Source organism: Ursus americanus, chromosome 16 (assembly GCF_024610735.1).
Source record: "Ursus americanus isolate L20-20 chromosome 16, mUrsAme1.1.p, whole genome shotgun sequence".
Taxonomy (NCBI): Eukaryota; Metazoa; Chordata; class Mammalia; order Carnivora; family Ursidae; genus Ursus; species Ursus americanus.
The window spans coordinates 35,535,244-35,556,944 of record NC_142142.1 but is presented as its reverse complement, the minus strand read 5'-3'; the positions used below and the strand labels follow the sequence as shown (position 1 = coordinate 35,556,944).

General features: G+C 56.0%; 1 protein-coding gene across 1 annotated transcript in view; it reads right to left on the bottom strand.

Moving 5' to 3' along the window:
• B3GAT1 (beta-1,3-glucuronyltransferase 1) overlaps positions 1 to 19,222 on the bottom strand; it is a 30,581-nt gene extending 11,359 nt beyond the window's left edge. The window contains exon 1 of the mRNA XM_045790753.2: positions 18,965 to 19,222. The gene's annotated coding sequence lies outside the window, so the exon portion shown is untranslated. The remainder of the gene's footprint in view (positions 1 to 18,964) is intronic.
• Positions 19,223 to 21,701: the final 2,479 nt, after the last annotated feature.

Genomic DNA, 21,701 nt, shown 5'->3' with positions numbered 1-21,701 from the left:
CCTGACACCCCCCGCCCCTCCAAGCCCACTGACGAGGCTACAAAGGGCTGAGTTAAGGCCTTGGTTTGGAGGGGTGATCGTAGGCCACATTTAATGGAGGACAGGGGAGCTTCTAGGAGGCCTGGCTGGGAGAGGAGATGTCCTTTGGATTCTTAGTGACTCAAAAAGGAGCTTTTCCAAAATGTCCTTCATCTTGGGGAGGGTTAAGTGCAGGGTGGAGAAAGCAGCAGAGAGGCAAGCTCCAGGCCAGTGTGCTGCACGCACGTCCAGCCTGCTCACTGTGCACTTGCCTGCTTTTACACTTTTTCCTCTGGGCAGCCTCTTATCCCAGCCTCCTACCTCTGGCACCGGCTCAACCTCCTGCTTGTCTGCTTGGGCTGTCGTTAGTAGTAACAAGGTGTTAGGCACAGAAATGACACTGAACACTTCACAGTCAATCCTCATAACGCCTTTGGCCGCATGTGCCGTTGTAACCCCATTTCACGAGGAAGTCATCGAGGCCAGAGAGGATCAGTGCTTGTCCAAGGCTGCAATGAAGTCATGGTGGAGCCAGATAGAAGTCCTGACCCTTTGGCTCTATGCTGTCAGCGGGAGCGTGGGAAGAGAGGTTCCAGGTCCCAGAACCTCGAACCCGGCTCAGGTGCAGGGTGAGTGCAGATCTGCACACGGACCCTGGCCTAGAGCTCCTTCAGAGCCAACCTTCTTCATGAATGGGGTCCCAGCACCTCCCTGAAGGTGGGAGCGGGAAGTGGGTTCTGGGCGGGGGGAAGAATGTAGGCAAGGGTGCAAGTGGGCTCTGGAGAGAGGGTTCTGATCCCATCTAGTCTTTTTGGTCAAAACATCTATGAAAGGAAAAGGAGGAGGGGATGAGGGAGAAAAGCTCTAAAAATAAACTTAGCAATAAACCCAGTTGTGCATTAATTACTCTGGAAGCCATTACGGCTTGAAAACCCCATAACTTTAATGGAGGCTATTATAAGCATAGTAGCAAAATCGTGGAGCTAATTACCCGGCAGTTATTAAACCGCACAGACAGAGTCCCCAGCCTTGGAGAAAGCTGGCTGGCCAGCAGGGGGCAGGTTTGTGCGAAATGGGACCTGGGGCAGGGGAGGGTCCTGGGAGCTGCACCTACCCCTACCCCAGACCTGGGCTCCAGGATGAGATGGGAGGGCAAGGATGACCACCTCGCCGCAGCCTGCTGTTCTGCTTGCCCCTTGGAGGGAGGGCACTAGCTTGCCTGTGGCTGCAGCCTCAGACCCCAGAATTACTGGGGGCCCTCACTGGCCAGGGCAGAAGGACCACACACAGATGGAGCAGGGGCTTCGCCACACCGCAGGCCGGCAGAGGGGAGGAGGCAAGGTCAGGAAGAAGGGGATGTCTGAGGAAGCGCTGGGTGGAGGCTGTGAGGGGTGGCTGACAGGAAACTGCAGGGCCTGCTGGGGCCTGACACTCGACACTCGTGTCTGTGACCAGCCTCAACTGTCCTTCAGTAAGTGCAGACATGAGGGGGCCCTTCCACCCCCCTGGTGCTCACAGAAGCCTCCACTGGACACAGACGAAGGCCGTGCTGTGGGGCCGAGTGGGGACGGTCATTCGGCCATAGGAGCAGAGCGCCGGGAGGCTGTGTGAGGGAGACAGGGCGGTAGTGGCCTGGGCAGTGTTCTGGGCAGTGGACAGTGTCCCCCTTCACTGGGGGACCAGTCCCATTCCTTGCCCACCTTGGTCTCCACCTTCATCTTAAAATACAGAGTCTGGATTGGAAGAGTTCTAATGAATTTTCAGTTCTGCCACTTGAAGCAACCTGAGGTTGAGACGTTCAGGCCTCTGTGACAATGAAGAAATGTCCTATGTGAGAAAAGTGGGGTCAGGAGGGCATTCAAGGCAGGAAGACAAACCGACAACTTTGCATGGAACTTAGCCATGATTTAAGGACCAATTAGCTATGGAGATCAGCCATGTCTGGGAAGACGTAGTTACAGGAATTTGTCTCTCGGTTTAAGGGAGTCATGGTCTGTGTGTGAGACCCAGGGGCATGTGGGATCCTGAAGGAAGTGCCCAAGAATGGGGCAGAGACAGTCAGGCTGGACGGGAGCTGCTGGGCCTGGGAGGCAGAGCTGGACGATTTCAAATGCATGGAAAGGCTTCCCCCTGAGCCTACAGGTGTTCAAGTGAAAACCTCATCAATGCCCCTCGTCCCTGAAGACGGGGGTTATTTAATTACATTCCACAAATATTAACTCAGCATGTGTAGTGGGCAGGCACTGTGTTAGGTTCTATGGACCATGCAGCAGCATGGGAGAGGGCCGCGGGGGCTCCTGCCCGCTCCAGCCCAGAGGGAGGGAGGGACTTGACACAGGTGTCTGTGAGGCTCCCACAGCATCGCTCAGGGTGACGTGTGATGAGCGCTCCTGCTGCAAAGAGTGCGTGTGTGTGCGTGTGCACACATGTGTGTGTGTGCGTGTGTGTGTGTGTCTGATGGAGGTTAGTTACGAACACGCTCAGAAACCATCCAAGCCACTTGTCTCCGGAGGATGATAAAGCCGTGTTACCCGGGAAGATGGTTGGCTGGTCAAAGGAATCGGCTGAAGTGAAGGGTCCTAAACGCACACGTATGATACATGTTTCAACTTAAGTAACTTTGAAGGGCCAAGAGCTCAATAGGTGAGGTTTTCCCAGGCCTGCGCCATACGCAGTCATTTCCCCCAAATCTAGACCACTCCGCACTGCTAGCCCGCCGCACTTCTGCTGTGCTGACACAGGGCCCAGGCCTTTTCTAGGGCCCACAGACAGCTGGGGTGAGCTCCCTGGTGCCTTTCCCACATCAGGCACACCACGGCCTGTGGCCTCCCGTGCTGGTCCACGACCTGAAGGACACCTGGTGAGCAAGTCAAGCGCTGTATCCTTTACGATTTTTTAGGACATTTCCCGCCCCTCTTCACCTAATTTGGAGAACTTTGTCCCTAGACTCATCCTAATGGAGTTTTTTGAGAGCATTCAACTTAGTGTTCATAGAGACCACACATTTCTTTCTTTCCTGCTCATGGTTCATTGTTCCTGTAACATCCCGTGATGGGGATAGCAAGCGTGACTGTCGTAGACAGGCTGGGAACAAACATCACGGCCCCTCTGCAAGCGTGCAGCTCGGCTGGTACGAGCAGGAGTGGGCCGCCAGAGGGAAGGGCCAGCATCACGCGTGCGCAGGCAGCCATTGGTGTGCTGTACAGATGGGGTGGGGGACATCAGTAATGTGCTAAGTCCGTCGAGGAAAGGCTGGTTAAGAGAGCTTCTGCTGTACATGTGAAGGGGAAAAGCTGTCCTCTGTCATCAGGGAGCCTGAGACCCCTGGGGCTGATGAGGCAGATGCTGACGCCTCCTCATGCAGAAGCAGAAAAAGCTCTGCTGATTCGGGGCCCAGAAGGACGGGGTGGGTGGGTGGAGGGAGCTGGGGCAGCCAGAGCGGCTAGGGAAGGCACCAGACCTTGGAGCACGGGAGCAGCAACGTGGCAACGGGAGGCAGCAAGAGGGGAGATTTTAAAAGACGATAGTGGGAGGGATGCTGGTCAAGGCTCCAGCTTTACCCTTTAGCCCCAGACAGCGGCCCTCTCAAAGAGAGGCACAGACTTTGTCCCAGAGACCCGCAGGAGCCCCTAATGGGATCAAGGGATTAGTATTGATTCTGCTGCCGCTGCTCAGGAAAAGCCCAATGCCAGAGCTAATCAGCGCCTGGGCCAGTCACTCCATACTTCATTAACCCGGCCCCAGTCTTCTGCTACCCCTGGCTCCCCCACCCTCCATCCCCCAACCTGGCCCTGGCTTCCAGCCGCCAGCTCCTGCTGGAGAGGGGAGAGCACAGGCATCGGCCTCTCCCTACCCACTGCTCCCCAGGACACTCAAGGGGGGAGTGACCAGGGAGACACAGTGCCCAGGCTTCCTGCTCCTCTTCCTCCTCCCTTGCCCCCATGACCTCAGAAAACGTGCAGTGAGGTCCTGTGGGACGCCTGGTTGGGAATGCAAGGCTTCCCTGAAACAGCCCAATGCTGGGCCCACAGAATTCAGCTTCCTTTCATCTTCACAACAGTCCTGTGAGGCAGGCAGGAAAACCATATCCCCATTTTATCTTCAAGGGAACTGAGGTTTCGACGGGCTGTGTGACCGGCCCAGGGCTCAGAGTCGGCTGCTGGCAGAGCTCACGCTCAGGCCTTTGGACTCTGAATCCGCGTGCCCCCCTTGCCCATGCTGCTTCCCTCACTACAGATCCGGCACTTGCCTGCCTCCACCACCCGGCCCTTCTGCCCCAGAGACACGGCTTCCTGAGCTTGCTGGGGCCCACCACTGGCCTGCCCTCCTGGTGGTCAGGCCGAGGGCCCCAGGGAGGGGCTCCCTCACCCTATTTTCGTGGTGCAGTGCTGAGGAGAGGAAGACCCAGGCCCTGGGGGAGTTCTGCATCCTGCCTCGGGGCCTGGCCACTGCTGGCTTTCGCTCCTGGGTACTTGTGACAGGAAGGATGGCATGGATTCCAGATCTTCCACCCTCTTGTTCCCTTCTAGCTAGGAAAACCAATGCAAGGGCTCGGGCAGAAAGAAGGGTTTGTTCAGTCCAGGCTTGGCGTAAAGCATACTCTTAGGCTTTGGTTTTCTCCCAGCCCAACAGTGTCAGAAAATGCAACTCACGGTTTGTTTGTTTTAGGTAGCTCCTTTGTTTTTCTTTTTGGTTTTTCTGAAACTGCCTTTGGATTCAATTTGGATTATGATTCAGTAAGAAATGAAAAGTGGGGTTTGGTTTCGTGTGGTACTCTGCAAGGCAAAGTCCATTCCGGTTCACTGCAGGAATTTCAACAGAACAAGAGACGGGCCCCAGCTGGTGGCACCGAAGTTCCTTGAATCACGTAGCTTGTGGGCTTCAGGAGGAGAGGGGTCCACTCGTCGCAGAGCCTCCAGGCAGGAGGCCCTTAGAGAAAAAAATCAAATGCTTCATTTTGTGGGGACATCAGTTGCTGCTCTCAGTTGGGCCAGCAGACGCTGAGGCCTGAGCGCACAGATGACCACAGCTCGGTCCCTCAAGAGTAGGGACAGCAGGGAGGACGCGGTGGCCGGGGAGACAGTGAGGTGAAGGACACAGGCCTGAGGGTTGTGGAGAGTTGGGCAGTGGCCCACAGGCCCACGGGGCACCCCCTGCACAGCTAGCACGCGGCGGGTGGCGAGGGCTGACTGCAGAGGGCTAGGCGGGCAAGACGTGCAGCAGTGACGTGATCACCAGCAGGACAATGGAGGGTCCCAGTCAGGCAAAGAGCAGCACAGGGCCCCCAGGCCTTGCCTGCGTGCTGGGGGAAAGCAGGAGCCTAGCTTTGGTGTTTACGGGACTGGGGAGCGGTCCTGCAAAAGGCTGTGCCGCCCAGTTTCTGGCACGGCATTTGGCATTCGGCATTTGGCTGGGGCCTTGGGGCGAGGGGAGGGCTCTGGGCCTGCAAAATGCCACCGCCCTCACCTCCTTTGCCCTTCTTCCTTGCTCTCTTTCCATCTTCACACCAGGCCCATTCTGGCAGCCAGGCCAACTTTTTGAAAGGAAGGTCACTGCTCCTGAGAGGAGTGCCTTCGTGCTGCTATCTAACAAGCCATCACACACTTAGCCACGTAAAATGACACTCGTCTCTTCTCTTCAGTTTCTGCAGCTCAGGAGCCCAGGCATGGCCCAGGGGCCCCCAAGGTTGCAGTGTACGGGCTGGGCTGCACTTGCCTCTAGAGGGCTCGCTGGGGAGGAACCCGCTTCCAAGCTCAGGCTGTTGGCAGAGTCTTCTGCCTTTCAGGCACAGGACCGAGGGCCGATCGTCTTGCTGGCTGTAGTCTGGGGGCTGCCCTCAGCTCCTAGAGGCTGCTCGAAGTTTCTTGCCATATAGGTTTCTCCAATATAGCTACTTACTCCATCAAGCCAGCAAGGGGAGGATCTGGAGCAAGTGTGCTGACAAGACAGAGTCCTACCTAACATAATTATGGGAGTGACAGCCCATCACTTCTGCCATGTTCTACTGGGGAGAGACTGGTCACAGGTGCCATACACACCAAAGGGGAGGAAGCTATCCAAAAGCACGAATAGCAGGAGTCAGGAGTCATGGGGGGACACCTTAGAGTCCGTCCGCCAGAACAAAGAGGCCAAGTCCCCTCCTGACCCTCAGCTCCTGTCTGGCCCCCATAGCTCCTGAGGGTGACAGCAGGGTCTAACTACAGTCACAGCCTTCTCTTCCCTCCCGTTCATCTTCCTTTGCTCTCCTCTGCCCAGAAAATGGCACACGGATGGATAGTGAAGTAGTGGAGAGCCTATGCCCTGGAGCCCGAGAGCTCTGGGCACAATATAGAGTCCCTTCCCCTCTGCTGTTTGACTTAGGCACAGTAACTGCTCTGGGCCTTGTTTTTTCCATCTGTAAAATGGGAATAAAAATAGTGCTTCCCTCATTAGGGTTGTTAGGGCGATTAGGCAAAAGCAGTATAAACTATCTGATACATGGCTGGTGCCAGTTAAGAGCAGCTGTTACAACTGCCAACCTTGCAGCCCTGGAAAGGGCCCGAGATGGGTCTGCTTCGCCTTGCTTCCCTCCAACTCCTTCCAGCTGAACTTCTGGCTGCCGGAAGGCAGGGTGGAAGCCACAGACCCTGAAAGCCCCGCATCATCCCCGAAGGAGGAGGCAGTGAGGATGGGTGGCTGGGCTAGGCAGAAGGGACACCCCCTGTCTTGAGGGCTGACCTTGGCCTTCCACAGTGTGAGGCCATTGATAAGTACCTTTGATTTCTCCAGCCTCAAGTTCCCCATCTCCAGTGTGGAACTGTCTTGCCTCTTTCATTGTCTGGCATATTCCACCTTGACCTTAAACACAACGTGACTAAGATTCGAGTATCATCTTTCCTCCTAGAATAGCTCCCCATCCCTTCCTTCCGTCATTCATCTTCAGCCAGTCCCAGGAATGCTCTAGATCCCTCCCAACTTTGCATAAGCTGGGCCTCAGTACCTTTGGCCTGGCCTGCCCCTAGGCCTTGGGCTGCATCCCTCTGATGCAGGTCCGGGTCATATCTTTTGCTCCCCCAGCCACCCATTGTAATCTTTCTTCAGATTCCAGCTCACTACCTGGCCCCTCCCCCCTTACTGACTTGCTCACACTCAAAACCTTTGTATCTCCTGCTAACTGCAACTTACTTAGCCTGGCATTCAAGGCTCTTTACCATGTGGCCCAGTCCACTGCTCTAACTGCACCCTCTTCTGTTTCCTTTCTACCTCCTGCCCATGGCAGGCTCTGACCTCTACCATCCAGAGCCTCTCCTCTCCCTGCAGCACTTAGGAAAGCTCTGGAAGCAGGTAGACCTGCTTGGTTCATTTAGATGGTAACTGCCCATTCCTACCTAGGGCCAGCATCCAGGCCAGCCCCAGGGGCAGAGGACTCAATTTAGAGTCAAGGTTTCCTAAGAGCAAGCCCGGCCTGGCCCTCACAAACTAGAATCCCCCACATTTCCTTCCATCTGCAACCTTGCTTCTTCACCTTGGCCTCTGACCCCTGCTGTCCCTCTTTGCTAGACCTCTGCCATCACCCCACATGGTGGAGGGGGTGGTGTATACCTGTGCCCGCTGGTCGTCGCAGGTCCTTGCCTTGTGGAAGTCTGAGTATCAGTCTGGTGTTTGTGGCCCTCTTGCCTCGTACTCGTCACCCTCTCTACGCTGTCTGATTGGGGAAGGGGACTGAGGCGCCCTGGCCGTGGAATCTGTCATTTCACTCAGGAGAAGGGCCAGGCTGCGCCTTCCATTCTAGCAAGTCATCAAGGCTGTGCCAGCAAACTCCGGAGCCCCCCTTCAGAGTGATTTCCCAGGGCAGCAGCTCGCTTCACACACACGTGCGCACAGGTCTGTGCTCACGGCCGGCACGCCGTCTGAACGAGAGCACGCGTGTTCTCGGGCACATGCAAGCACGCCCTTGGCTGGGTTTGATTATTGCTTCTGAGCCCTGTTGGTGAACCCGTGATTGGGTCTCCGTTCAAATGAAGGATGACCTCATGTGCCCTTGGCCTCCAGTGGCCTCAGATCCTAGAACACAGACACGGACGGGCGAATTCACTTTCTCTGCGGTGCTGTGGGTAGGGGGCAGCCTCCCCTAAACACTACTGAGAATACAGCTCATACTCAATAGTGATTTGTAACTTCCCAAATGATTTCACATTGGTCATCTCATTTAATCAATAAACCCTTGTAATTCCAAAGCTTTATTGATGATTTGCAGATGAAGAAATTGAGGCACAAGGGGGTTGTGTGTCCAGGCATCCTGGGTCCAGTCAGACAGCAGCCCAGCCTCACCCCTGCCTGAGACCTGCTCCCTGGGTGTCAGTGGCCCTTTTCGGGGTCGGGGCAGTGCCGCCGTTCTCTCTCTCCTGGTCCAAGCTCCCTGCAGGCTGCCTCTGGGGGGCACTCTCCCACCTCCGTGCTGGGCTGGGTGGAAACTAGGGCTCTTCCTCCTGGCCTTCCAGCCCATACTGGGCATCTGGGCTTAAGTCACCCCCCTTGGCCCTGCCCATCAGAGTGGGTGTGGCCATGTATTTTATTAGCCAAACCAGGGCCTTCCAGACTGTTGCTGAGGTGAGAAAACAACAGAAGTCAATGGATCAGCAAGAGGCACGTTCAGGGACTGGTCTGGGCACCGTGGGCAGTGGTCCCCTTAACTGGAGCCCACTGTCACCCAGTATGTGGCACCCAGTTATGGGGATGAATGTCAAGTGTAAACCGAGTGCTTCTCCCCTCTGCCTACTCCCCAAATCGGTCTTCATTCCTGCCAAGGCCGCCCAAAGCACAAACCGACACACTTGGTTGTGCTGGGAGCAAATCCAGAGCAGCTTCTCTGCCCTCTGCGTTACGAGCTCTGGGAGCACTGGGGTTCTCACTGCTGCCGGGAACACCTCCCCATATCCTCTGCCTGCCCTGGCCTCGCCTCACCTCCTTGGGGACAGGGGAGCAGAAGTGGCCATGTGTATTACCCTAGCACAGGTCAAGGCCACACCAGGATACTGTCCTGCCTTGGGTGGCACATACGGTGACAGCAAAATGCTCTTCCGCCTTTCGGCTCAGCTTGCTGCAGTACTTGCTCTGTGAGAGGTATGGGGCAGCTCAGGACACGAGGTGGGGCCTTGCCTCCACGTGGCACACACCCACGGGGTCAAGCCACCACAGGCACCTACGTGGCTGAGTGGGAGTGAGGGGAGTAGGAGTGGAGAGCTCAGCAGAATCTGATACAAGACCGAGAGCAGGGGCTAGTGGGGCGGGACAGGCAAATCGACAGTTGCTAGTGGAACGATGGTGTCAAGACCCACACAGGCTGCTGTACGACCCTCCTTTTCTGCCAGGCTGTCTGGCAGGTGCAGTCGGGGGAGCCTGCTCACTGCTGAGGATGAGGTTAGGGAACAGTCCAGAACCCAGAAAGACTGTAGTACCCTAGCCTCCTGGGCTCTGGCTGCCGGGAGGGCACGGCCCTCATCTCATTGGCCCTCAACTATAGAGGAGGCCCAGGGAGGATGAGACAAGCCCAACGTCGGGGTAGGTGGGTGCCAACCATGGTTGCCATGAGGGTCCATAGCATGGAGCTGGGAACAGGACATAATGGCACCCACTAGACCCCTGCAGATGTGACAGGGCACGTGACCAGGGCGTGGGGACCAGAACCAAGCAGGTCAGGTAACCCGATGGGTCTGGCCCAGTGACTGAGGGTCCATGGCAAGGGTGGGCTGGGAAAGCCATGCAGAGCCTCTTGGACTGCCGGTGAGGCTGGGATTCAGACACCTTGTGGAGAAGGTGTGAGCAGCCAATGTCAATCTGTCCCCTTAGTACTGTCCTTCCTGCCCTCATATTGTGCAGGCCGCTCTCTGCCTCAGTTTCCCTTGGTGCTAACATCTGTGCAGTTCTGGGTGAGGGTGCTAACTAGGTGAGGCCATCCTGAGCCCTGTGCCCTCAGCCTGCCCTTCCTGCTTTGAAGCTTTTCCTGGCCATGCTCTTCCCCAGGCCTGAGTACTCAGTGTCCATGAAGCCAAGGTCCAGCCCTGGAAACTTCTGTGTGCTTGTTGGTTTTCATGTTTGTCTCCAGCTCCTGGGCCATGGGTTCCTCTGGGGGCACCAGGTCTTACTTACCTCTCGGTCCCACCACAGGGTCCAGGCCCTGACACACAGCAGAAGCTGCACCAATATCCCTGTGACTCAGTTTCCTTATCTGTAACTCTTACTGGGCTATTTTTGGAATCAACTGAGGGAATCCATGGAAAACATCTAGCATGGGGTCTGCAAACAACGAGTACTAAAAATGTTAGATAGTGTAAAGAAAATAGTAATTACAACCACTACCACCTTGTTTTAAGATTCAGCTGAACCCAAGAGCCTAAAGGAGAAGGGGAAGAGAGAGGTGGGATCTCAGTTCCTTCCCCGTAGGTCAGCACTAATCGGCCTCTGGGGCAGCTTTTCTAGCAGATTCCTCCCCCAAGGATGAGGCTGTGCTGAGACTGGACCCCACAGAAGGCAGGCACATGGGCACACAGCAGGATGATAAACAGAGCTGCCTGTGTCCCGTGGCCTGGAGAAGGCAGACTTGCCACAGTGGGGAGGCCATGCCTTGGAAACCTGGCACTCTGGCCCTGGCTGCCCGAGCCCTGTTCTAACCTCCGGGCTGGGCTGACCTCTCTCGCAGGCACTTCGTAGTTTACCAAGCTGTTTCACACACAGTTGCCCACCACCGCCTCTCGGCCATAGCTCCCTTAGGAAGGCACTGCTTTCCTTGTTCCTGTTTTACAGATCTGAAGCCAAGCGCAAAAGTGAAAGGCTGTGCTATGAGTAGACAGCTGGGCCTGCCCCAGTGTTGGGACACTTCCCTGTGCTGTCCCCCAACATCAGCCATGTTTCTGCCCAACCCTCTGAGACACGCGCTCAGGGAAGGACTGGGGATTTCAGAAGGTCAGGTGCCCCCTCTTCTCCTGTCTCCAGAGCTGTCAGAGCATTGAGACTCTTGCAGCCCTGGGGCTGAAAGCTGGCCATCAGCAGGGGGCTAGTGCCGTCGACCCCTGGGCCCTGTCCTTCCCTGCCCTTTCTCCCCTGGAAGAAGGTCAGGTTCCTGGAAAGCTTCATCTCTCACCTCGGAGGCTCTCTTACTTCTGCCTTATCCCTTGGATCCCTCCTGGTATCAGCTCACCCTATTGCCTGGATGAGGAACAGTGAAGGGAAGGTGTTGAAGGTGGGGGGAGGTGTGCGGAGCCCAGCCTCAGTAGGCCTGGGAGTCTCGAGTGGGCAGTGTGTGCCCCCCCGTGGGCAGGCAGGCATGAATGTGATGAATGGCGGATCCCTAAATCTCAGTCCCCCAGCCGGCAGATTATGCTGACACTATCTCCCTGTTTTACAGGCTGTGTATTATACAGCCAGCGGCGGGGTGGCTACAGACCACGGAAGAGGAGGCTGCACAGTGCAAAGGCATGCGCTAAGCTAGGCTTGCCACATACGCGGGGCTCTCTGGGGTCACCAAGGGCTCCCCCACGGAAGAGCTCTGGGGAGGACGGGACAGATTTCTCTCTCAGGGTCCTGAGAAGGTGGCAGGTGGGGAGGGGTCTGGGACAGGATGTTGGCATCACCACCCCGGCAGGTACCTCCGCCTGGAATGTTTCTCTCTGCACTGTTCCTCGGTGTGCTGTGCTCCTGCTTGGCCTTCAAGGACTGGGCCAGGTACCCTTCTCCTGGGGGATGCCACACAGGGGTTGGGCACCGAGGATGCTCAGTCAGCACTGGGTAGTGAAGGGAGCAACCCGAGGTCCAAAAAAGCCACCAGTCTCTTCAAACAAAACGGGGCTCCCTCTTCTCTGTGCTCTTATGATGCCTGTCACGTAGGTTAACTCAGAGCACAGAGGTCTCTGCTGGGCCCTTCTGCTGAGACACCCCCCTGAATGGGAAGGTCAAGTGGGGAGAACCACCATTATCAAGCACTTCTTGCTCCGTGGCCTGGCACCAAAGAACCTGTCAACCGGCTGACCAGATAAACAAAATGCAGTGTGCACATGCAATGGAGTATTCTTGGGCCTGAGAAAGGAAGGAAATCCTGAGCGGTGCTGCAATCTGGAAGAGCCTCGAGCACACGACGCTAAGTGAAAGACGCCAGTCACAAAAGGACGCACGCTGTACGGCGCCATTTACATGCGGTATCTACAGCAAACTCAGAAACAGAAGGCAGAAGAGTGGTTACCTGGGGCTCAGGGAAGGAGAAGCGGAGAGTTGCTATTTAATGAATCTACTTTCCAATTTGCAAGATGAAAAAGTTATGGGGACAGGTGGTTGCATGACAACGGGAACGTACTTCATAGCACTGAACACCGAAAAATGGTGAAGACAGTCAATTTGATGTGGTGTGTGTTTCGTTCTGCTTTACGGCACACGCCAAAAAGAACCGGCTGTCCAGAAGGTCTGGTTAGACCTGCCAACAGTGACACATCCCTTAGGGCCTGCACCCTACGCGGGGTGAGGGCACGGCAGGTCAGAGGGCTTTCCTGGCAGCAGGGCTGGAGTGGGCCCCTGTGTGTAGTCCCAAGTGGGGTCTGCTGGCTGTCACAGGGGAGGTTCCAGATGAGCTGCTGGGAGTGAGCAAGATACGCCGGGGGAGTGTGTACACACACGGATGCATACACACACTCACACACACACACACACTGTGGCAGCCTGCTGTGTCGCCCAGGCAGGGGGCCCGGGGAGGGGCAGAGACAGAGAAGCTGGACATTTGTTTCCAGAGAGAGAGAGACTGATGAGTGGGAGAAGTTAGTATTGACAGGTGATAAGTTAGGCTGGTAATACTTCAGTGTAAGTTCAGAAACTGCTGGAAAAGGAAAGTAACGTGCCCAGAGGACGTACGTCCACGTAAGCAGGCTGGGGCATGAGCAAACTGTTGCAAAGATCCTGGAGCCCTGGGGGCAGTGCTGGCCACTCCTCTGGGACGCGGGCTTGTCCTTCCTGGTCTGTGCTCCGTGCATGAAGGGGGTAGAGGAGAAGCGAGCACAAGGTGCTGAGTGGGAGAAATAAATATAAATATACGCCCAGGATGGCCACAGGGAAGAGGCGTCTCCTCGAAGACCCTTGTGTGGCCCGCTCACCCTGGCTGCATTCTACCAACTACGCCTTCCGGGGGACAGGGTGCTAACATCCCTAGCAGTCAGCAGTTACATATCTCTAAGGGCATCAGGATGCTGGTGATGGGGGAGGTGGGCTGAGAAGGATGCCCGGATTTCCTCAGGCTTCAGAAGACACCCCCTAGGAAACCCCCAATCAGCCAGTAGGGACTCAGAGGGCTTTAGACCTGGGCTGAGCTGGAACGAGGTGGCCCCAGAACCTTCGTGTCAAGCTATAGAGGTTCCCTGATGGCTCCCTCAGCCTGAGGATCTCCAGGCTGAACTTACTCCTCTTGGTCCGCGTGTCCGTGGACCTGCACTAGCACGTTAATGATTCACTGATTTAAGTTTTCTATGTATCTTTAATGTGTTGCCTGTGGCCTGAAGGATCTGAGCTTCCCTGGGGTCCTGTCAGAGAGAGTTTAGGTTGGTCCATTCAGGTCAGTTGTCAGAGGAGCGAAGACTTGTCCCAGCCTGGATGAAAGGGGCCCTGGGGTGTCAAGTGTCAGACTCTTCCCCTGCACCTGGGTGAGGCTGTTCCTGCTGCCCTACTATGCATCTCTGTCCCACCAAAAGGACAGACAGCCTGACAAAGAGGGAGCAGCAAGGAGCTGGGAGACTTAGGTCATAGTCTAGGACAAGGTACTACCACGCTGTGTGACCTGAGAGAAGCCTGGAACCTCTCTGGGCATTGGTTTTCTTATCTATAAAAAGAAAGAAGCAACCCAGAGTCACAGAATCCAAATTCCATGCAAAGCCTTATAGGCCAGATCGTCTTCAGCGTTCATCCGACAGTTTGTGGCAACAGATGGCAAACTCTTGCTCCTCAGACCCATTTCCTTTACCAAGGTCAGTGGTATAGTTCAGGTGGGGCAATGATCACGTGGTTCACGCTCCTCATATTTTAGACGAGGAAGATTCTGTCACTAAGAGCTGCTGACGCAGCTGTGACTGGTCACTGGGTCAGCCAGTTGATCGCTACATCCTGTCCAGCCAAGGGCCTTTCTCCCTCCCGGCCTCTTCCCGCTGCTGAGCTCAGGGCAGCAGCCTCCTGGCTTTCCTTCCCTCAGGACCAGGGAGGGGGTGAGCCCAGGCAAGAGCCCCTCAAGTCTGCTCCATCCCCACTCAACGAGATGCTGGAAGCAGCTCGGACCTCATTTGCCCTTTTAGTTTGAACTTATGGGGGCTCAGGAAATGCTTTTTGGTGAAAGTGGTTCCAATAAAAAGAGAATTTAAATTCCAAAAATTTAGCCCCGTCCAAAAATGTTAGCCCCTGTTTATCTGGAAGTATCGTGGGAAAGGAAGACATTCCTCATCTCATTGCATCTCACCAGGGGAGTGGTGCAGGGGTTACTATCTGGCACATTCCCATCACAGGTGAGGTAACAGGTTCAGGGAGCAAGGTCACATGCTGATGACTGACAGCGCCAGCACCTGGCATCATGCCTGGTATAAAGTATGTTGTTCATTAAGTGTTTGTTAAGTGGACTGTTAAATAAACGAATGATAGAAATTGCTAGGCAAACACTTACTCTTGCATGTTCTGAGTCATTACCATGACTAACTGTAATGACTCGTTCTCTCCTCATAAACATCCGAGCATTATCCCCATTTTAGAGATGAGAAATCTGAGGCACAGACAGGATAAGGAATGTCCCAAGGCCACACAGTTATTAAGTAGCAAAGCCGTATTGGAGTTGAGCCAGTCTGGCTCCAGAGTCCATGTTCTTAGCCACCTTGTTAAACCATCCATGTTGAGTCTAGAATGGCACTGTCTCTGTGCTGTCCAACATGGCGGCCATTAGCTGCAGGTGGCGACTGAGCTCTCGAAATGTGGCTGGTGTGAAAGGGAGATTGCCCACCACGGGAGGGAAAGCAGCCCACCCCTCACCTAGTGTCGGGCTATGGAGGTTTCTGAATGATGGTCAAATGAATAGCCCAGGGTCTTGAGCCTGAAGAGACTCATGGCCTCAGAGGCCAGACTGCCCAACTGCCTCATAAGGAAAGAAGCGAGATGGAGAGAAGTGAAGGAGGGAGAAGGGACGAGCTCGGCCACACACAGCCAGTCAGGGAGGGGGACTGGCAGAACCGGGCCCCCAACCTCAGATCTGGTCCTGTAGTTCCACTCCATAACCAAGGCCATGCTGTCCTATGTCTGCTCCTTCCAGCCTCTTCCTTTCATAAAGAGATAATAACAGCTCGCAGCCCGCACACATACGAGGAAAGAAGCCCTGCCCATGGCTCTAATACTTTGTGAGATACACAGCCCCGTGGGCAAGGTTTATCCCTAAATCCAGTCAACTCTTGGTGATCCAGACTCAAACTCTCCACTTTTGGGCTTACTGGTGGCAAAGCCGTAATCCCTGCCAGGCACTTGGCTGGGAGGCTGCCTGCCCTGCTGTCAGCTGGTGTGCGCAGGGAGCATAGACTCATTTTAATATTGGCTGGAGCTGAACCTCATTAGAAAAGTAAATTTGCTGTAGCTGCAAAAAAAAAAAAAAAAAAAAAAAAAAAAAAGCAACCCACATAACCCTTCCAAAAGCTAAATAAAAACTCCTGATTTTGGATTATTTGATGCCTTATGTTCCCAGCACTGGCCCAGAGCCTGGAACACAGTAGGTGCTCAGTCAACGTCTGTGGAAGTGAAAGGAATTTTGAGTGATATCTGTCCACCTCGCCATCTTTCAGCATGGATAATAAGAGGTCGCAGAGCTAGAGTTCTTGTAAGTTGCATAAATTGTTTTAGGCAATCATTGGCTGGTGAATTGGAACCATTACACTGACCACTAATTAGACATGGAAACACTGTAGCTGCCGTGATTCCAAGGAGACCTGAGCGTGTCCCTGCAACGGAGGCACATCCCAGGTGGGCCTGGGGAAGGCCCAGAGTCTGGAGGAGTGGCAAAGCAGATGGGGCGGGGTGGAGTGGCGTGGGAGACGGACAGACTGTAACCATCCCAGGGTAATTGGTTCCAGGGTTGGCCAGAGAATTGTTACTCCAAATTCTAGAGCCATCCAGATCCTGGAAGAATGTGGGGGAGGGTATATAAAATAAGTACATAAATTAACATTCATCTGGCACTTCACCTAAAAACAGCCTGGTGAGACGAGGCTTCCTCAGTTTAGGTTTTTAGGAAACTAGGGCTTAGAGGGTTCCATTTTCCCACAAATCCACTCAAATGGTCACGGAGGGCCCCCCAGGCCTGCCTGAGATCCTGTGCTCTGCACTGCTCTGCTTCCATGCCCCCCAGGGCTCTTCGGCAGGGTCTCCAAAGGTCTTGTCTGGAGGCCTGGGGAGTCATGAAAGAGGTTTTTCTTTTCCTTCTCCCCAGAGCCAGTCTCTCCAGGGTCCACACCCTTCCCCGCCCCACTGCATCCCAGGACTAGGAGGGGTAGTGGGGCAGGGGCCAGGAGATGCGGGAAGCCCTCGGCACTGGGGGAGGAGCCTTGGCAAGAAGGCCTTCCTGAAAACCCCTGATCCAACAGCCAGCCCTCCTCTGCCTTCGGGCATCCCTCTGAACCCTTCCCCGTATTCATCAGAGGCATGGAAAGGGCCTTCCTCAGGGGACTGTCTGGGCTCCCCTGAGGACCCCCCTCCCCCGCCCCATGGATGACTGCTGATACTGTGGAGCTTGGGAGGGCCCTGGACTGGCCCCAACAGCACTGCTGGGCAAGCCAGACCTCTGCCTCTGGGCCCCCCGCCCCATCGTTCTGTGAGCGTGCTTCTGTGTCTTTGTCTGTTGTCTCAGGCTGGCTCCACTGCCTGCTTCAGACTCTCGTATTCCTTCTCCTCCTGAGCCATGCCTCGCTTCTCTTCCAGTGTCAGCAGACGGGAGCTCTCAGGCATCTCTGTGCCTGCTCATTCCTCTTTCCTAGCCAAACTGAACCACCGTGCTCCGCTATCCTCGAGCCTGACTCCCAATCAGCTCACCCTCCTGCACTTCTCACACTTGCAAAGCTCCTTCCCTGCCTCCTCACCTTATGCTTCACAAGAAGTGCAGTGACTTGTTCCCCTCACCCCTCAAAAACTACTGTGGGTAAATCCAGGTCTATCCAGATGGCCGGGGCAGGGAACTGAGGTATCCCTGCCCCCTCCCGTCTTCCTCTGGAGCCCCTGGTCGCTGCTGCAGGCTCCAGTCCTGTCGCTGGAGCTGTCCCACCTCGGTGATTTAGCTGCCCCATGCTTCAGGTGGACCAGTTAGTGCCTGTTCACCCAGAAACCTACATGCATATATTCAATCCAGCACATATGAACTTCCAACATGCCTGAAAATAGAGTGATTTCCAAGCAGCTAGGATCAGGTAGAGAAATGGGCACAGCAAGCCACTTGGTTCCTGTGCTGAATGGGGCACAAATTCATTAACCCTCCCTGTTCCATTAACCCTGGCAAGCTTTCTTGTTCCCACCAAAAGGGGCAGAGGGAAATGGCATGCAACTCCAGAGCCTCTGGGTGTGCTGGGCATGGACTTGGCAGAGTGGACAGTTTCTCTGAGGGTCTCATGGGTTGGGTCTTCATTCCATATGAAGGAAGGGGGAACTTGTTGTTTGGTCCAGTAAGGCCAATAATGGTCACCAGTTAAGCAAGTTCTGGGAGGAAATGTCTCAATTTCTGTGGTAGGGAGACATGAGGCACAGAAGACAAATCTTAGAAAACCCTAGAGCATCGGTCCTGTGAAGCCACGCGCCCTCACAACCCCAGTAACTTAAGACACTGTGTGTCTCCCATGTCCACATAAACACATAATAACCTCACACTGCTATGCACTAGGACATTCACCCCCAATCCTTTTACAGTGTATGCCACGGAACCCAACAGGGTCCCAATGTGTCCTCCATCCAGACTGGTACCCAGGCAGATAGAGCTGCCCCACCAGCATAAGGCTAGCAACTGTCAGCAGAGGTCCCCTTCAGAGTCCTGTGAATTGGAAACCGCTGGAATCCTTTAGCTCCAGCTTCTACAAGAATTCATCCAAATAGTTCATGGCTGACAGTAGGCCTGGCTGGGTGGAGGCAGGGGAAGGGGAGGCTAGTCAAGACTGTTTGTTTATGTATTCATACCTGTGTGGGGGAGGGGGTGTCTCTTGACCTTAGCTGCCTGGCACCAGGCTGTCACCTCCTTTCTCTGGCACTGTTAGATCCTGTGGCTTCCTCCTTAGTTCTTCCTGCCTCACCTCTCAGCTTCCTTTTCTGAAGTATGCTCTGACTTCAGAGGGCAGGACCTCAGGTGCACAGGGGGTGGGTGGTGAACTTGGTCAGGCCTCCTTCCTGGCTACACTGACGGGCCCAAGGGCCCGCCACCCTTGCCATCTCACAGCCCCTCCCGACTCCCCAGTGGAGCGGTAGAGGCTGGGTGCCCTGAAGAGAGTTAACTTGCCAGTGCCTGCAGCTTCAGAGCGACTAGGAATGACTGCTGGGGAGCTGGGGTGCGGCGGGTGTGCTGGCCCCTGACTCCTCCGGGCGACCAGGAACCACCTGCTGAGGTGGAAAGGGGCCCAAGAGCTAAGAGCCCGGGCCAGTTGGTGGAAGCTGCCGAGAACCAGTTCTCCCCCAAGGCCGGCCGGAGGAGGGCAGGCATCGCCCGGGTTTTGTTTCGCAGCCCCTCGGCGGCAGCGCCTCCCAGCCCCGGCCCGGTTCCCGGCCCCTTTCCAGCTGCCCCCGCTGCGCGCGCGCGCACACACACACACACACGCACACAGACACACACACACACACAGACACACACACTCGCACCCGGGAGGACATGGCGTGGGTACTGATGGGGATGCATAAAGGGACTCTGTGCGCCGCGGAGGCGCGCGGGGGACGCAGAGGCACTGACCTGCGGCGGCGAGTCCGGATCGTCCCCGGCGCGGTCCATGGCGGGCGGCCGCCCCTACGCGCCGGCCCCGGCGCCCCTCGGCTGCTGCCCTGGGCCGCGCGCACCTCCTTCCCCGGGGGCTCTCGGGCTCCGGGCCCCCGGGGGCCACTTCATAGCCGCGGGTCCGCGCGCCCGCCCGCCGCCCCGGCCCGGCTCCTTCTGGGTTCAGAGAGGCGGCAGCCGGAGCCTGGGAGCGCGCGGGAGGGCGCAGGCAGGGAGACAGGGGGCGGGGGAGTAGGGGAGGGGGAGGCACAGGGGAAGGGGCAGGGGAAGCAAGGGGGGCACGCCCGGGGGGCGGCGAGGGGGAGGCGCGGGGCGGCCGAAGCCGAGCCGACCGGGCCGGCGCGGAGTCCCCTCGGCGGCAGCGGATGCGCCGGTGCAGCCGCGGTTCTGACAGCGCCTGCCGCCCCGCCCCCACCCCTCGCTCCCCGCCCCCACTCCCCCCGCCCCCGCCCCCGAGCGCGCGCTAGCTGCCGGCGGGACCCGCGCCGCTAATGGGCGGTACCAACCTCGCCAGCTGAGGCAGGGGGCGCGAGGAGGAGGTGGCGAGCCCCACCCCCCCGGGATTGGTATCACCCCCGCACCCCCTACACACAAGCCCTCCCCAGCCTAGGCGGCTCCGGTTTGAGGCGCTGGAGCAGGGGCTGCGGGCGGGGGCTGAGCCACGCCGGGCCTCGGCTCTTTAGAGTTAATGCTCGCCCGGCCCGTTGCCTGCACCCCCATCCCACCCCGCCTCCATCCTGGCTGTTCCTGGCGCCCAGCTTGGCAGCCTTTCTCAAAGGGTGATTGTTTCCGGGCTGGGCAGTTGGGGGGCGGTTCTCTGGGACGGGGAGGCAGAGCTGGGGAGCGGGGAGGGTGCGGCTCCCTCCTTGGCTTCAGGCACCCAGGAGTGGGAGATAGCTCGTGGGGGTGGGTGGTACCGGCCGGGATACAGAGCTGCCTATGTGGGGTAGAGATGGGGGGGTCCTCGGGCACCGGCCAACAGAACGGCCCCACCTGTCGGCACTGCTGCCTTGTCAAAGGGCATGTCCAGCGGCTGAGTGTTAGCCTCCACTCCCTCTCCCACAGTGCTCTGGACATTCCAAAGAGAAAGCAGGGAGGCAATGCGTGGGGTAGAGAGGGAGCCTGGAAGGAACAAGAAGGAGCAGAGATGGAGAGAAGGGGGCTGGTAGGCTATCCAGTAATTTCCCAGGGCTCCTTGGGCAAAGAAGCCCCTGCATATTTCCTGCCTGTGTGTCCTGGGTGGGCTGGGGTGTGTGTGACCAGGGAGTCCTTGTGTAGGCACATGAGAGTGCCTGTATGCATGGGGTACAGATACAGCCACGGCAGGTAGCTGTGATACTTCCAATGCTCTGGTGTCAAGTTCCCAGAGACTTAGAAGCTATCCTCATACATGTTTTAAGGGTTTGTACCCCCAGGCTTGTCCTTTTTCTGGACACCTGTAGTCAGGGCCACCCGGTGTTCTCTTCACAGCCCCAGGAGAGGTCAGCTCCTGTAGCTGGGGTTCTGGTCATAGCAGGGCCAGAGGATGTCAATGTTTTTTTAGAAGCTCAAACTCTCTCATAAGGTCTGATGGCTTCTTCCTTCCACCAACTCTGGACCCACTGTCAGGCATTGCTGAATCAAAGTAGTACCATCAGGCACTGTTTTTCTATGTACCCTGGACTGATGCTGAGAAGCGCTGGACCTCTTCCCCTTCCACCTTCCCTAACCCTGGTCACTACCCAGCCAGGGCCTGCCCTGCTCCTTACCTGAATATGTGTGATGCGTGAAGGATGGGGTAGGGGCCTTGTCATCCATACCATCTCACAGATATTTGAAAATACAATTACTGCCTCTGGCGACAGCTGTCCCACCCCCTCATTCCCTCTTCCTTTCCTGTGTTTAACAGCCCTCCTTGCCAGCAAGGAAGTTCTTCCAAATCTAACCTGAGTATCTCCTGCTGCAGCGCAGGATCATTTCCTCATTCTCTTAATGAAGCATGAATTATAGCAATCCCTACTCTTGTTTTTTCCTTCCTCTTTTGGAGTAACCCTGCTCCTTAGATTCTGCTAAGAGAAACTTTTCAGAGACCGTCTTTTCCTCATCCCACCACACCAACCGGAGCAGGAGAGGGCAGATCAAGAGAGCACAGAGGAGGGACGTGGCCATGAGTTTGCGTGGAGTACAAACTGCCTGTCTCCCCAATTAAACGCGCTGGTCCTGGATATAGAATCACCAAATGGTAGGATAGAAATGCCCTTGTAGAGTTGCTAGTTCTAGCCCCTCATTTTACAAACAAGGGAACTGAAGCCCATGGAGGATGTCAGCATCAGCCGGATGTCAGCATCAGCAATGCGTGGACTACGCGTGTGAGGATATGCCAGGGATTACACCCATTTTTCCATCAGTTCCCCCAGGACGGGGCCCAGCCTCCTTGCGGTAAGCTCAGACAATGAAGAGCTTCAGGCTGTCTGTGAAGACACTACCTGGGTGACTGGGTTGTCAGTCTTTCACAGCCACTCTTTTCAGCAATAAAACCGGGTGTTAGATTAAATGGTCACCAGTCCCGTCTGGTCCTGACAGGCGGTGGCCAGTTGGACACTTTCTGCAGGTGTTCTCCGGCGCTCTCCCTTTCACTGAAAGGAGGCTAACCAGATGGAACAGGATGGGTGACAAGCTTCAACCTCACTATTCTTGTAAGAACAATAGTGATAAT